This window comes from Lathyrus oleraceus, chromosome 5 (assembly GCF_024323335.1).
Source record: "Lathyrus oleraceus cultivar Zhongwan6 chromosome 5, CAAS_Psat_ZW6_1.0, whole genome shotgun sequence".
Classification (NCBI taxonomy): Eukaryota; Viridiplantae; Streptophyta; class Magnoliopsida; order Fabales; family Fabaceae; genus Lathyrus; species Lathyrus oleraceus.
The window spans coordinates 529450633-529455699 of NC_066583.1; the positions used below are offsets into that span (position 1 = coordinate 529450633).

The following is a 5067-nucleotide window of genomic DNA, read 5'->3' on the forward strand; positions in this document are numbered from 1 at the left end:
CCTCTTTGATGTCCATGACAACGAAATCAGTAGGGATAAATAACTGACCTATCCTAACAGGAACATCTTCTAAAATGCCTATCGGATACTTGACAGATCTATCGGCTAACTGAAGTGACATCTTAGTGGGTTGTAATTCTCCTAAGTTTAACCTCTCACAAACTGCTAAAGGCATTAAACTCACACTAGCTCCTAAGTCTAGAAAAGCTTTATCGATGATATGATTACCTAGAAGATAAGGAATGGAGAAATTTCCAGGATCTTTATCTTTCTTTGCTAATTTATCCTCGGAAATAGCATTACATTCCAAAGGCTTCGGATCGTCAAGTCTACGTTTGTTGGTAAGCATGTCTTTGAGAAACTTTGCATAAGAAGGTATTTGGGTGATGGCTTCTATGAAAGGGATTTCTACATGAAGTTTTTCTATAACTTTAATAAATTTTTGATACTGTTTATTGATCTGGGTTTGTTTGAGTCTTTGCGGATATGGTATAGGTGGTTTATATGGAGGGGGTGGTATGTAAGTTTTATCTTTAGGTTCTTCTCCTTTCTCTCGACCTCCCTGGTTTTCAGATTCCTCTGGTTCCTTTACTTTGTCCGGGGGTTTGGTACATTCCTTAGAAGTTTCGGGTTCACTCAATCTTGGGTTTGGTGGCTCATCATAAGCGTTACCACTTCGTAGGGTAATGGCATTGGCTTGTCCTCTCGGATTTTGTTGAGGTTGTCCAGGGAATTGTCCTCCAGGTGTAGTCTGAGGGGCTTGGTTTAAAGCTACCTGAGAGATCTGGGTTTCAAGCATCTTGGTATGAGTAACTATTTGGTCAACCTTGGTTCCTAACTGAGTAATCAATTCGTTAACATGAATGTTTTGGTTCATGAACTCCTTGTTTTGTTGGGTTTGAGCGGTGATAAAATTTTCCATAATTTTCTCAAGGCTCGGCTTTGGTGGTACAGGTTGCATAGGTTGATTTGATCCAGGGGCTTGATAACTAGGTCTCGGAGGTGCATTATTTTGAATAGGGTTATTATTTTTATAGGAGAAGTTCGGGTGATTCCTCCATCCAGGGTTATAGGTATTCGAGTATGGGTTCCCTTGGGTGTAGTTCACTTGCTCAGAGTGGGTTTCGTTTAATAGACTGCATTCTGCAGATTGGTGTCCTTTGGTTCCACATATCTCACAATCCGACGAAACTGCGGCTACAGTATTCGGGTTTATGTACATATGTTCGACTTTGAGGGCTAATGCGTCCATTTTAGCTTGCATCATGTCTATAGAGCTTAGTTCATGCACTCCTCCTTGGGCTTCCTTCTTTTCAACTGTCGCTCATTCAACTCCCCATGATTGATGGTTTTGAGCCATATCTTCAATGAGGGCACTAGCTTCAGGATAAGGTTTGTTCATCAGAGCACCGCCTGCAGCAGCGTCGATGGTCATCTTTGTGTTATAGTGAAGTCCATTATAGAAGGATTGAATGATTAACCAATTTTCTAAGCCATGATGTGGGCATGCTCGTAACAACTCTTTATATCTCTCCCAAGCTTCGAACAACGATTCTCCTTGGTTTTGGGTAAATCTAGTTATATGGTTTCGAAGAACGGCGGTCTTACTCGGGGGAAAGTATCTAGCAAGAAATACTCTTCTAAGGTTATCCCAAGTCGTAATGGAATTGGGTGGAAGGGAATCTAACCATGATAGGGCTATATCTCTGAGGGAAAAAGGAAATAATCTTAAACGTATTGCCTCAGGAGAAGCTCCATTGGTTTTAAAAGTATCTGCTAATTGAAGAAATATTTTTAAATGTTGGTTTGGGTTCTCGGTAGCGAGACCCGCGAATTGTCTCTGTTGCACTATTTGTAACAGAGATGGTTTAAGTTCGAAATTATTTGCTGGGATGATTGGGTTTACTATACTAGAACTAGGTTCTTCGTTATATGGTTGAGCGAAATCTTTAAGAGGTCTTTGGTTTTGATCTTCGGCCATAGCTCTCTTAATTCTATGAAAGAATAAACGTGCGTGAGCGTAACGTTCAGGTTCCGCCAGAGGGTTTACTAAATTTAAACTTCCGGTGCTGCGAGTTCTTCGCATTGACCGGCGGGAAATAACCTAAGTCTAAATGATATAACAACAGGAAAATGAAATTTGACGAAATTGGTCCCCGGCAATGGCGCCAAAAACTTGATGCGTGCTTTTCGCAAGTATACGAACGCGTCAGAGTAATATAAAAGATTATCGAATCCACAGAGACCAAGTGTCAATCTATCGTTATCTGTTGTTATGGTGTTTATCAAAGGCAGTCAAAATAAGTGTTTTTGGAGTGTGCAATGAAAAGTAAAATGTTGAATAAAGATTAATTAATAAAGACAGGGTCGAATGTAATTCACATAATTAATTGATAATCCAAGTACTTGCTAATAGAGCTACTTATGGGCAATGTTTCCTACTTTGAAAAGAACTAATTTAACAGGAACTGTCGCTTTCGCGTATTCAGAACCGAGTTGTACTCCCTAATCAAACCCTCTTATTGTCACTTATAAAAAGGCGCGCATTGCGTTAGAGTAGTAAACCTATTTTTAAGAAATATAGTATCTTGACTAAGTTGAAAAGTATTATAACTTGGATTTCTTAACCAAAAGAGGTTCTCACGAACCAGACTCTAAACTTATAAACACGTCCGAAAATAGTTTTAAAATCTCTTTTCTTCTTTATGTTAAAAACTCCTAATGAACTAGACAAAACGCTTTCGCTGTTTTTGAAATAGTTAAAAACAATTAAGTTTAAAAAGACGTTGGACGGCTTTCGATCTTACCCAACAGAATTGAAGTGCGGGAAAACTTAAGTTGAAAGTTAAAATACCCCTTAAGTGTTTCTACGAACAATTGTACGGATTATCGGTTCAATTACGATCCTTACATTCTAACATTTTGGATTTAGTTAGACATGGTAAAGTAAAAGTGCATTAAAGTAAATAAAAGTAGTGCGAGTGCGGAAAGTAAATAAAAGTAGTGCGAGTGCGAGGAAGTAAATAATTTAAAGCGAGTGCGAGGAAATAAATAATTTAAAGCGAGTGCGAGGAAATAAACAAAGTAAAGCGAGTGTGGGAAATAAATAATTTAAAGCGAGTGCGAGGAAATAAATAATTTAAAGCGAGTGCGGGAAATAAATAAAGTAAAGCGAGTGCGGGAAATAAACAAAGTAAAGACAAGTGCGGGAAATAAATAAAGTAAAGACAAGTAATAAAAACCTGCTCCAATCGGAGGGCTGAGTAAATTGCAATGCAGAAATGAAAATGGCGGCAGGATTAACTTCCTTCCAATGTGCTCCAAACTCGATTACAGACTCTATCACAGACTTGATTACACAATTGTGGTAACACTCCAATGCGAAGCGATTACCACTATAAAATACTGAATATATGTCTAAGTGAAACAAATTTGCTTCTGAGTTTGCCTCTGTTCTAAGTTTGGATGATTGTAAAAGTGAATCCGCGTTTCTATTTATAAGCAAGTAAAAAGATGGAAATGACTTGGATGCCCTTCAACTTGAAAATAGGAGGGAACCGTTTTTCCTCTTGTGGCGCCCGCCACAAGGCCATGGCGCCCGCCACAAGCACAATATGGGGCGCCTTAGTGGAAGTAGTGGGAAAACGTGGGAGTTGATGGAAGTTGAGTTTGACACGTCATGGCAGAGTCTATGGCGCCAGCCATGGGGTAGGCCACAAGAACAAAATGCTGAATTTTAGGGTTTTTAGCCCTTTTTCACTCCTTTTCTCGATCGGGGCTCCGATTAAAGTAAAATCCTGAAAACAAAGGAAAACACAGTAATAACACAACAAAATGACAATAAAACAACTAGAATGTATGTGAAATCGGAGTCGAAAATACGTAAATTTCAGTGTTATCAATGTATATGAAGCTTTGGCTGATAATGAGCAAGGATCTCTGACGGACGACAGTTGTAGAACAAAGTCTTGTCAGGATGCAGTTACTTGCCAAATCCCTAATTTTTGCCTAGATTGCCCCAGGATGAGGTACTCAATCTAGCGGGATACATATATCATTATTTTTTGTGTCTCTAACTTTTGCCTGGATCGCCCTTTCGGGTTTTCAATCCACCGAGACGCTCATTTTTGCCTAAGCCACCCTTTCGGGTTTTCAACTTAGCGAGCTATTCAGTTTTTATTTTTTTAGGCGAAGTATTTCTTGACTGCATCTGAATTCACGGGACGAGTGAAATCCTCCCCATCCATAGTTATAAGTATCAAAGCACAGCCTGAAAAGGCTCTCTTAACAACATATGGACCTCCATAGTTTGGAGTCCACTTGCCCCTGGAATCGGGCGCGAAAGACAAGACTTTCTTGAACACAAGGTCACCTTCTCGGAACACACAAGGCTTGACCTTCTTATCAAAAGCTTTCTTCATTCTCTGCTGATATAACTGACCATGGCACATGGCAGTCAATCTCTTCTCTTCAATCAAGTTTAGCTGGTCATAACGACTCTGAACTCATTCAGCATCAGTCAACTTGGCCTCCATCAAGACTCTCATTGATGGGATCTCCACCTCTACTGGGAGTACAACATCCATGCCATAAACAAGAGAGAAAGGGGTTGCCCCTGTTGAAGTGCGGACAGATGTACGATAGCCATGCAAAGCGAATGGTAGCATCTCATGCCAATCTTTGTACGTAACAACTATCTTCTGGATAATTTTCTTGATATTCTTGTTAGCAGCTTCAACAGCCCCATTCATCTTGGGTCTGTACGGAGAAGACTTATGATGTGCAATCTTTAATTCACTACACAGCTCTTTCATCATCTTGTTATTCAAGTTAGATCCATTATCAGTAACGATCTTATCTGGCACACCATATCGGCATATGAGTTGATTCTTGATAAACTTCATGACCACCTGCCTGGTCACATTTGCATATGACGCCGCTTCAACCCACTTGGTGAAGTAATCAATTGCTACGAGAATAAATCTGTGTCCATTGGACGCTTTCGGCTCTATCATGCCAATCATGTCAATTCCCCACAAGGAGAAATGCCATGGTGATGAGATCACA

The 5067-nt window shown here is 39.8% G+C and overlaps 1 non-coding gene across 1 annotated transcript; it reads left to right on the forward strand.

The window, feature by feature from the left end:
• Positions 1 to 1490: 1490 nt before the first annotated feature.
• On the forward strand, positions 1491 to 1597 carry LOC127088553 (small nucleolar RNA R71). Its single transcript, XR_007790384.1, has one exon. It is a non-coding gene; the product is annotated as a small nucleolar RNA R71 (small nucleolar RNA).
• The last annotated feature ends 3470 nt before the right edge of the window (positions 1598 to 5067 follow it).